This window comes from Trichechus manatus, unplaced genomic scaffold (genome assembly GCF_000243295.1).
Source record: "Trichechus manatus latirostris isolate Lorelei unplaced genomic scaffold, TriManLat1.0 scaffold00408, whole genome shotgun sequence".
Taxonomy (NCBI): domain Eukaryota; kingdom Metazoa; phylum Chordata; class Mammalia; order Sirenia; family Trichechidae; genus Trichechus; species Trichechus manatus.
Window position 1 is genome coordinate 304823 of NW_004444344.1, and position 11952 is coordinate 316774.

Consider the following 11952-nt stretch of genomic DNA (forward strand, 5'->3'; position numbering starts at 1 on the left):
AAATACTGAAACAATTATAGTCCTCATTTCTGCAACTGGTCATGTTGTCACAACTAGTATTTAGAACTACCTTCTTCCACCACCCATTCTATATTCCCTTTACAATCAGCAAGCACCTCAGCCGGTTGAAGTTCTTTGCCTGGGAAGGAGATTAAAACCTTCATTCCTGAAGGATCTGGACCATTAGTAGTCATGTCAGACTTGGGTTGCTGTAGTTTCCATTGACTTAAATCACAGGGCATGGTAGTACTAAGAGATGCCCTAAGGGATCGACTGTATTCCTGACATGCTCTTCTTTACCTCCATTATGCAACATCAATCCAATTTCCCCTTGGTAGTTAAGGTCAATAACACCAGCCAATATGTTAACTCCCTTTTTTGCCTGTTGATCCAGAGGCATGAGGAGTCCAAAGTGGCTGGGTGGCATTCTTAACTTCCAGTTCAAAGAAATCCATGTCGTGTCTCCAGGTGGGAGCATTCCTCCCTTTGGAATTAAGACCTCTAGGCATGCAGAGCATAGGGTCATGGGGACAGGAAGCAAAAATTTTGCAAATGGGTCACTAGGAGTAATAGTACATGATGCCAATCCCATCTCCACCCCCTTGATTCCTGAAACTATGAATCCTGGCTATGGGAGAAACAGGACCAAATATTGGACACTGCTTTAGAGAATATGCAATCTCCTAGAGAACATTGCCCCAACCCTGCAAAATATTGCCTCCTAACTGGTGCTGTAATTGTGTCTTTAAAAGGCCATTCCACTGTTCTATCAAGCCAGCTGCTTCAGAATGATGGGGAACATGGTAAGATCAGTGAATTCCATGAACATGGGCCCATTGTCGCACTTCATTTGTTGTGAAGTAAGTCCCTTGATCTGAGGCAATGCTGTGTGGTATACCCTGACAGTGGATAAGACATTCTGTGAGTCCGTTGATGCTAGTTTTGGCAGAAGCATTGCATCCAGGGAAGGCAAATCCATATCCAGAGCAAGTTTCTATCCCAGTAAGAATGAAGCACTGCCCTTTCCATGATGGAAGCAGTCCAATGTAATCAACCTGATGAATGATCTCCTTGAGGAATGGTGCCATACTGAGGACTCAGTGTTGGTCTCTGCTGCTGGTAGATTGGGCTTTCAGCAGTGGCTGTAGCCAAGTAGGCCCATGTTACTGAGCCCATGCATAACCTTCATCCTGCCACCATGACCACTTTGTTGATGAGTCCGTTGGGCAATGACAGGAGTGGCTGGAGAAAAAGGATGATTTCTTTCCATAGAACGCATCATCCTATCTTCCTGGTTGTTAAAATCTTCCTCTGCCAAGGTCAACCTTTGGTAAGCATTCACATGAGATACAAATATCTTCACTTCTTAGGCCCATTCAGAGAGGTCTATCCACATACCTCTTTCCCATACCTCCTTGTCACCAATTTCCCAATCATGTTCCCTCCAAGTCCCTGACCATCCAGCCAAACCATTGGACACAGCCCATAAATCAGTATACAATTGCACATCTGGCCACATTTCCTTCCAAGGAAACTGAACAACCAGGTGCAGTGCTTGAAGTTCTGCCCATTGGGAGGATCCCCCTTCACCACTGTCCTTCAGGAAGGTTCCAGAAAGGGGCTACAGTACTGCTGCTATGTATGTATATGTATACACACACGTATATACATATATATACATATACACATGTATATACATATATAGCCTATAATTCCTTTATACTACAAATGTTTTCCACTCACCCTCTCACTTCTAAATGGAAATAGAAGTTAATAGACTGATTATATTATTCTCTGCTACTACATTGGACTCCAGAAATTCTCTAAATAGTGATTCAAATGATAAGATCTTAAAGTAATATGTAAGAAACACATTAGAGGAGTTACTTTTGGCATATGGCCCCTTCTAGTCATTGAAAAAGTTAACTAATTTTTTACACACAAAACTTATACGAATGTTGAGAACTTGCAAGAACCTTAGAAGAGAACTCATCATGCTATGACAATACAGACCTAATATTAGACCATGAAGATTAGACCACTAAATCTGAAGAAAACACAAATTTTACCACAATGGGATTTACTTTATCCACTAGACACAAAGCTCCCATATTTTTTAACTTTTCTTTTTTCTTCCTCTCAAAAGGAAATTTTTGTTTTTGTTTTTAATTTTCTACACATCTCTGGAGAGTGACTGTATGACAGAACTGAATGCTACCTTTCCCTAGAGAAACTTTGGTTTTACAGTTTATAGGACCATCCATAATTAGCTATGAATTCATGAGACACAGTCACATACTCATTTCACATGTCTGCTTTTTATTTTTCCTAGTCCCTCTTCCCAAGGCATCTAATTACACAAGGCAAAGCAGATGCTAGCCTGGGAGACTGGCCTGCCCATAGGACTCCTTGAGGTGGGAAATCACTTTTTCTTTCAAATACGCAGGATATCAAATCTCTGAAAATACTGGAAATGCTGATCAAGTGTAAACAGAGAGTACTCCAGCACGCACTCCATTTTGGTTAGACTTTTCTTATAGATGGTGCTTGAATCCTTTCTTTCCAATTAAAAAATCAGAGACTACTACCAAAATCTCATCAACATCATATTCCAGACATCTCCCCTGATAAGACTTTTAGCAGTTATTGCAAAATTAATTGTAGAAGTGGGGTTTGTTTCTCAGTGAAGTTCCTGGGAATCCATACTTTGAGACTGAGGCAGAGAAGAAAGGGCACAGCTGACCTTTGTTGTATGGTTCCTACCCAAGCATAGGCCCCAGGAATGCAGAAATCACATCATGCCCCTATCCTTTTTTTTTTTCCTAGAAAGATAATTGCAAATTTTTGTTTTGTTGTTCTTGGTATCCTTAACAAAAGATCTGAAAGACAAAATCCAAAGAACTTCAATTCCTAGGAAAAACGGTGGTGTTTGTCTTTAACTGAGATAAGTGCTGAGGGACCCGCTTTCTAAAATGTTAATTTCCCTAGCTTTTTCATAACTCTAAGTAAGTTACAGTATACTTCCTTTTGAAAATAATAAGAGTTCAGTTATGATCAATAACCCACAGAAGATAATTTTAAATAGGATTAAAAGTACAGTTTCCATGATTTCATTTTAGGGGTTATATCGACATACTTCTACAGGCTCCCAAAGAGATACAGAACTGAAGAGAAAAGCTACAAGAAACAATCACCATCTATTAGGAAGTCCACGTAGGCTGAAGAATTAGGAAAAGTGAATTTATTTTCTGGTGTTATTTTAAAACTAAAATAATTTCAGTTTTTGTTTTGTTTTAACTTACATGTGAATAAAATTGTCTAACTAGTAGTAGCCAAGGATGGGCAAATCACAGAAATGGTTTTAGACCTCATAATATCACTACTAGCTGGAAGAAACAAACCCAAGTAGAAAATCTGGCCAAAACAAGATAGTAACTGGCTGGGAGTTCTTCTAATGGAAGAACTTAATAAATAGAACATAAATAAATGTACTTAATACCAATACCAACATGATCCCTGAAAAAAGTGTTTTCCTACCCAAGTTGCTATGAATTCTCATTAGATGATTATCAGAGACAAGATCATTAAATGTTTTTGAAAAATCATCAAAATGATATAAACCAGAAAGTTGTTGTTGTTATTAGCTGCATAGAGTCAGCCCTCAACTCATGGTGATCCTAAGCACAATTAAACGAAATTCTGCCTGGTCCTGCACCATTCCTGTGATCAGTTGCAGATCGGACCCTGGTGATCCATAGGGTATTCATTGACTGATTTTTGGAAGTAGATTGTCAGGTCTTTCTTCCTAGCCTGTCTTAGTCTAGAAGCTCCACTGAAACCTCTTCAGCATCATAGCAACACACAAGCCTCCACTGACAGGTGGGCGGTAGATGCGCCTGAATTGCATTGACCAAGAATTAAACCCGAGTCTCCTATATCGAAGGTGAAAATATAAGAATTTTATCACTGAACCACCAGTGCCCTTAAAGACTATAATACTAATCCTATTTCTTCTCAAATGCCAAGTCAATCTGTCTCTCTGGCTGCATCTTCCAGCTATATTTCCCCCTTTCCAAGTGGTTCATGGAGTCTTTTTCTTCTAACTATATAATTACAGAAAATTGAATTAAAATAGCAGCTGCCTAAAGGAGAAAAGCAGAGATGCTCAGAGGAAATCTTGTAGAACCAAAAGTGCTGGAATTACTGAGCAATTCAGTCTTGAGGGAAAATACGTGTGTGTGTGTGTGTGTGTGTGTATACATATATATGTATATATGTGTGTGTGTGTGTCTATACACTTCTTCTACCCATGTTAGGACCTTGGGCATTTATTTCCACACGGGTTATGCTACCAGACCATGGTCTCACTTGATGATATGAGTACAGACTGTACAGGACACCAAGAAGTTCTTGGAAAGCAATTTGAGTAGCTCCGTCTTGTTGTTCCCAAAGCGCCCTCTAAGACTCTTCTGGATTCTACTGAGATCCTTTCCTTTTTCCTCTGTGGTCAGATGAGAGACAGGATAGGACCTCAATAAGGCCCATGAGGGCCAGTCCATGTGCATCTTTGAGGTAGGCTAAGTTGGCCTCAGGATCTCATATACAGTGACCAACCATCCCAGCATATGTGAGCCTGAGCCTGAGCAGTTTCCTAAGAAAAAAGACCTTCAGTGCTAAAATTGGAACAGTCCTGGGAAAACAGGTGAGTTTAGTTATTCTAGTCTCATATCATATGGGTCTATCAACTCCTCTTTTTGGCACGCTCTTGATCTCATCCGCCCCAGTCACTTCTCCAGTTGAATGACTTTTATCTTACATAAGTGAAATGGTAGAGGCTTCCTGACAGAAAGATAACTGAATTAAGATTCAATTGGTGGCAGAAATAATAAGATTTATTCGTTTAACAAGAAATTACTAAACAAATATTGTCAACAAGATAATATATTAGATACAGAAAAAGAATAAAAAATGTTTAGCAGTTGACCTCTATTCTCAGAAGTTTACAGTTTAGCAGGCAATTTAAGAAATGCAAAGAAATATCTGTGATACAAGGTATAAAGTGGTAAAGTCCTTGGTACAGAAAAATCCCATCCCATAGTTTTTAGAATGTTATTTCTCATTTCTTCCATCTTAGAAAATAATGAAATGTTGGTTTAATATTAATTCAGCAAATACGCTGACATGTCTACATAGTTGTCTGCACTATACCAGACATTAGTAGCACAGAAATGAAAAATACAGTCTCTGCCTTCGTGAAGCTTACAGACTGTTAAAGACATAAAAAAGTAACCAAACAGTTACAATAGAATATAGTAAACCTGCACACACATTCATTGGATAGTATAGAAGAACCAAGAATTACTACATGATTGGGGGGGTCCAGAAATACTTCTTGCAGGAGGTGGTGAACAGTGCTGTAAACTGCAAGTGCAAGTTACCCAGGTCCCTACGCCCCCAAAATAAATAAGTAAAGAGGGAGAGAGAAAAAGAAGGGGTGAAGAGCTTTGGACGAAGGGCGAGAGTTAAGAAAGGAAGAAGCAACAGACAATTTAGGTAGAGAGAACAGCATGTCATTTGGTGGCACGCAGCTATCCTTTTTGTACTAGAGCAGAGGGCTCCAGGGGGCACAGGGAAGAAGATGAGGCTAAAGAAGTAGATAAACATTAGACCGTGAAAAGCCTTGGATGTTACTCTTGGTTGTTTGGATTTGGCTTCATGATGATGTCTCATTGCAGCACAGCTTACAGACTAAATGAATATCTCTGAATCAGGATCCTATGATGAGTCAGTGAGTGAATTTATCCTTCTGGGTTTTCCCTGCAGCCCAGAGATTCAGGTTGTCTTATTCATGGTCTTCTCTATCATCTACCTCCTGACTCTCATGGGAAACGGAGTCATTATCTGTGCTGGGCTCAGCATCTCCACACCCCCATGTACATCCTGCTAGGCAATTTTGCATTCCTGGAGATCTGGTATGTCAACTTCACAGTCTCCAACACATTGCTCAACTTCCTCTCTGAGACCAAGGCCATATCTTTTACTGGTTGCTTCCTCCAGTTATAATTTTTCTTTTCCATGGGCTCCTCTGAGTGCTTCTTTCTCTCTGCAGTGGCCTTTGATCGATACCTTGCCATCTGTCTTCCTCTCCATTACACCACAATTATGACTGGACAACACTGTTTCAACCTTGTGATTTCCTGTTGGGTATGTGGCTTTCTCTGGTATCTGGTGCCTGTTATTCTCATTTCCCAACTGAGTTTCTGTGGCCCTAATGTAATTGACCACTTTGTATGTGACTCAGGTCCATTGCTGACCCTCTCATGTACTCCTGCCCCCATGACCAAGCTTGTCAGCTACACCCTGAGCTCCCTCATTACCCTCCTTAGCTTCCTGTTCAGCCTCATCTCCTACACCCTCATCTACCTCCTGTGTTTTGGTTACCCTTGGCATCTAGTCGGCATAAGGTCTTTTCAACCTGTGGGTCCCACCTGGCTGTGGTACTGCTATTCTATGGTGCTGTTGTGGTGCTACATGTGAGCCCTGGGTCCAGTCACTCCACCTTGATTCCTAAGATCATGACCTTGTTCTATGAAATGGTGATTCCACTCTTCAATGCCCTGATTTACAGTCTTAGGAATAAGAAGATGACACACGCTCTACGGAAAGTTCTGGAGATGTTTACTATGTCTTTGGTGGCAGGCCCAGGAAGACTATGGAATAATCTAGCTTAGTGTGATGTGAGTGCAATAACCACCCTTTTACTCTGACTTGCACAGTCATTCATTCAATAAATACTCAATGCATGCCTGGGGTTGTGGGTGGGAGTTGAGTGTCAAGGAAAACTTCAGTCAACAGAATGTAGTAGGGAGGGAGAAGGTCTTGTATTTCTATTCAACTTCTAGCTAGATTCTTTATCAATCTATGGTAATATCTCTGAAAACAGATAGGATTTAATCAGAAGATCTCGATCTGAAGTTAATTCTTCCATTTATTAGCTGTGTGAATTTAGCATGTCACTTAACTTCAACTGTAAAATGGGAATGGGAATTTATACACCAGAGAACCATTAGTATGAGTTTTTCATGAGATAAGGGGTATAACATTTCCTAAAACAATCCCTAACATGTATAAAACACCCAATAAATGTTAACCGAATATGAATTTTGATTAATTTTATGTTCTCATGTTCTTTGTCATAATCAAAAGAAATAATGGATCTCCCTGTGAAAGTCACCTCCTCATTATATTTGTTAAAGCCATTTACAACAGTCCTCAATCTTCTGTTGAGATATAGAGTAGATACAGTTCCTCCATTTCTGCTCAAAATATCATGTGTTTGGTTCACATTATACTATAGGAGTGGTATTCATAATGAGTTTTGTATACCCTTGAGGTTACATGAAAATTTTTCAACAAGTACACGAGCATGAATAGTTTCAATATCCAGATCCTCATTTACATATGTACATTTTCCTAAAGCTGATCTACCAAGGAACATACCTGTGGTTGAAGCTCCATATGGTCCTTATTTCACACATCCTCTTTCTCAATTGTTCTCCCATTTCCCTAATCTGACTCTTAATATGATTCATTGCTCAGATATATAAACTTCTAGTTAGGGCATTGACATGGATTGAATTATGTCCCCACAAAAATGTGTGTATCAATTTGTTTGGGCCATGATTCCCAGAATCACATGGTTGGCCTCCATTTTGTGATTGTAATTTTATGTTAAAGAGAATTAGAGTGGAATTGTAACACCACGCTTACTCAGATCACATCCCTGATCCAATGTAAAGGGAGTTTCCCTGGGATGTGGCCTGTACCACCTTTTATCTCTTGGAAGAGATAAAAGGAAAGGGAAGCAAGCAGAGAATTGAGGCCCTCATACCATCAAGAAAGCAGTGCCAGGAGCAGAGAGCATCCTTTGGGCCCGGGTCCCCATGCAGAGAAGCTCCTAGTCCGGGGAAACACCAAAGAGAAGAAGGCCGACAGAGAGAAAAAGCCTTCCCCTGGAGCTGACGCCCTGAATTTGGACTTTTAGCCTACTTTAACTGTAAGGAAATAAACTTCGCTTCGTTAAAACCATCCACTTGTGGTATTTCTGTTGTAGCAGCACTAGATAACTAAGACAGTGTCCTTTGGACCCAAGGCTCCTGTGCTGAGCTGCTCCCAGACCAAGGGAAGACTGATGACAAGGGCCTTCCTCCAGAACCAACAGAGAGAGAAAGCATTCCCCTGGAGCTGATGCTTTGAATTTTGACTTCTAGCCTACTAGACTGTGAGAAATAAATTTCTCTTTGTTAAAGCCAGCCACTTGTGGTATCTCTATTATAGCAGCACTAGATGACTAAGACAGGCATTAATGAATAATTTTAAGTACTGCTCTCTCTACAGTGAAAGCAAGTGAATTTAACTATCAGATAATAAATCCTTTTTGCGATAGGTAGTTAGTAATCATTTGTTTTTAACACATTTGAAGGAGGATGTCATCATTTAGGTTGTCCCCAAAGAAGAGCCTGAGACAAGGACTTGTGTACGAGTACCTCATTGGGAAAAGATCTCAGGAAGCAGAAATAAGGAATGAAGAGAACCTACTATAATCAACCGGGACTTGATTCCACTGAAATGTCTGAGAATTGTCCATCTGAATGGCATCAGGCTGGGGCTTTAATCAATCAGTCCCTGGTTACCCCTGGGGACGTTAATTCCCCCATATTTCCAACATACATTGATTGGTGAGCTAAGCCAGTAGCCTTGACTTCAGAAAAGTCCCAGGGAAGAAGATAGACACATAGACCATGTTTTGAGGTGAGAGGGACGGTGTCCAGCTGATTCTGAACGTCCAAGGGATTGCCTACAACCTCTGCAGCTTACATCAGAGGGTAGGTCTGGAGGCCAGACATGGAGCCTAAAAAACATTCACTTGAATTCAAATGCTGGATCCAGTAGCTGTATGATTTCATATGTGTCTCCATTATCCCATAAGTAATGTAGCAATAATAATAGAACTTTCTTCATAGTGTTGTAGTGAGGATGAAAAGAATCAATCTTCTCATCAGAGAGCCTGTCAAATTGTGAACACTAAAATACTTTCATCATTATATTTCAGTTTTTGTCCAAAGGAGGATTTATTCTCAGAACAGGGTCTAATCTGGAAGTGACTCCCATCCAAAATAAAATAACGATAGCTTTCCCCATTACTAGAATTAGTCAAAAACATCGACATTAGAACAAAGAGTTAACTTGTCAAAACACTTATATTCAGATTAGTGAGAGAAAAAGAGAACACAGCTGTTGTGTGCCATAGAGACGATTCCAACTACAGCAACCCTCTAGGACAAAGTAGGGTTTCCTAAACTGTAAATCTTTACTGGAGTGGATTGCCACATCTTTTTCTCCCGCACAGCGGCTGGTGGGTTCAAACTGCTGATCTTTTGGTTTGCATCCAAGTGCTTAACTATTGTACCACCAGGGCTCCTTAGAGAGCATAGAGTGTACCAATAATATAGACATTCCTGAGGCACAGCAAAGACATTAAGTGTGTTGGAAACAAGCAGGCTTTCTCTGCAATATGACTGACTGATGGGCCATATTAATATGAGTTATGAGCAAATGTACATGCAAACACCAAATTGCCTAATACAAAAAACTAATGTCTCTATGTAAAAGAACATACGGCATGAAGAAAATTATTTGTATAGTCAAAACATTATAAAAAGAAAAAGTAGCCTAGCAAAAACAAACATTATTATCATAGTCCCTTACTTCATGAAAAGTAACTAGAATTCAATATCAAATTTCCACTTTACAGAGTTCATTGCATAATATTTATAGTTTATTGAACATATTAGTGCTAAGATCATATTTATATTTCTTATTTTGATGTATATGTTGGTCTTTTTCAGCTAATGCTTTCACTGTCTTTTACATTCCCTATTAACTGCCCGCTCCTGTTGATTCTCAACTAGGAGTATATATCAAAATCAATGGGGACCTTCTTTTTAAATTATGTATGCCTGGATTCTGTCTCTGGAGATTCTAATTTAGCAGATGTAGGATGGATTTCAGTCTGCCAATTCTGTAACAGAAATGCTATAGATAATTCTATGTGCACTGTTGAGAAGTGCAATTTTTAATGGATGTCTAAGTGTGACTTACTTGACTTTTGTGGCCAAGATCCTAATATGCAGAGTGACAAAACCACATAAGAAGCCTCCCTTATAGAATGTGGCCTAGCTGGGCTTATTTGTGCCTAAGTCTGCACTCCTTGCATAGTGTTTAGGCCTTGAGAAAATTGAACAGCAAAGTGTTAATACTCATCCCAACCCCATCCAATTCCAGAAACCTAAAAGTCAGAGAATTAAGAATATATATGTAGTCAAGCCAATATAATGGAAAAGTCATTTATTCAACAAATATCTAATAAAAACCAATAAATGTAATGTATTTTCACCTTAACTAATACAAAGTAGAATAATACTTTCTGCCTTCAACAAACTTACAATCTAGAAGGGGAGGAAAAATAAGTATAATATGGGAAAGCTCGTGATAAATATCATAAGAATGATAAAAAGATGGTTAGATGAAAATCCAGAGGTGGAAAAAGTGGTTTTAGTTAGGTGAATGAGGTAAAGCATTACAGGGGGAAAAAATTACATTTGAACAGGATCTGGAAAGTAGCTGGAGTTTTTACCAGTATAGATGGATATAAAGGGAATTTTAAATTCAGAAATTACCACAAAGAAGTGAATATGGGAAATTGAAAACTACTCAGAGAATAAAATACTGTTCAACTTATCTGTCAATGGGAGTAGTAAAAAATAAGATAAAATAATTTGAAGCCAGCTTTTGGAGAACTTTGTGATTTAGCCTGTGAATAATGAAAACCATTAATAGCTTTTGAGTAGAGAAATAACAAAATCAAAGTTATATTTTAATAATTATTAAGGACCAACATAGTCGGGCTAAGAGGTAATAAAGATCTGGATAATCTCTTTTTCCTCCTTAGTCTCTCAGTGTGAGGAGTTTGCTTTTAGATGTGACTCAAACAATTTGTGGTCAACAGGTCAGTGTTCCTAGGGCACGGACGCCTGATCTCTCAATTATCTTACACTACATGGTGTCAGCATTCATTTCTACCTGGGAGAATTAATCATACCATGTAAACTGTAAATACCTTAAAGTAAAAATGGAAGTAAATGAAAGTAAATGCTTATCACATATTAGTTGGGAAGTCACATGTTCTCTGAAGTATTTCAATCAATTGACTTAAATAGTAATAGATCTTGCTCTTTTCCTTCATATATACAGAATTCTGCCATGCTAAGGAGCCCTACTGGTGCAATGATTAAGAATTAACTGACAAAGACCAACCTATACACCAAAATAGAAATATAACTATGATCTTAGCTCTAATGTGTTTGATAAACTATAAAGATTATGCAATGGACTCTTTAAAGTTGCTGCTAATAGAAAGGTTGGCTATTCAAGTTCATCCAGTGGCTCTGCAGAAGAAAGATCTTGTGATCTGTTCCTGTAAAGATTAAAGCCTAGAAAATCACATGGGAAAGTTCTGCTTTGTCACATGGGGTCACTATGAATGGAAATTGACTCAACGGCCCCTAACTACAACTATAACAGCCCTTCTAAAAAGTCATTTCTAATTCCTCCAAATTTTATTGTCAATGTCCTATACCTTAGCATTTCCCTCTCCTGGCTTTCCACTTATCACCTCTGTATCCTCCAACCCATCAATGATGACATTTGAAATGTTTCTCAACTTTATGTCCAAACTTTTGGTGTCTTACACTGTGTCTTACGGTTCTCCAAATTGTATCTTCTGGAAACTCCTTGGAATCCATATTCCAGATGGGCAAGCTATTTGTAAATAATGATGCCTCAAAAAAGTTGTCACGACTCTTTACTGATTCCTCAGAGAACATGTAATCA

General features: G+C 39.0%; 1 pseudogene; it reads left to right on the forward strand.

Annotated features, from left to right (window-relative positions):
* The first annotated feature begins 5752 nt into the window (after positions 1 to 5752).
* Positions 5753 to 7015, forward strand: LOC101345521 (olfactory receptor 11H12-like; annotated as a pseudogene).
* Positions 7016 to 11952: the final 4937 nt, after the last annotated feature.